Here is a 203-nt window from a genome sequence, read left to right on the forward strand (position 1 = left end):
GCCTAAATTCTAGAGTTGATCAACTTAGGGTAAGAATAAATGTCAGAAATCTCTTAATTGTATACAAGTTGCTCAAGGATTTAAAGATAAGTTGTATAAGCCAAAGTTACCAAGAAATAAAATCTTACATGATTTTATCACAAGTCAACAATTCTAGTAAAAGATAGCAGAACTGTATAGAAAATCTGTACTTTTTTTTTTTT

This window comes from Pteropus alecto, unplaced genomic scaffold, assembly GCF_000325575.1.
Source record: "Pteropus alecto unplaced genomic scaffold, ASM32557v1 scaffold39, whole genome shotgun sequence".
Classification (NCBI taxonomy): Eukaryota; Metazoa; Chordata; class Mammalia; order Chiroptera; family Pteropodidae; genus Pteropus; species Pteropus alecto.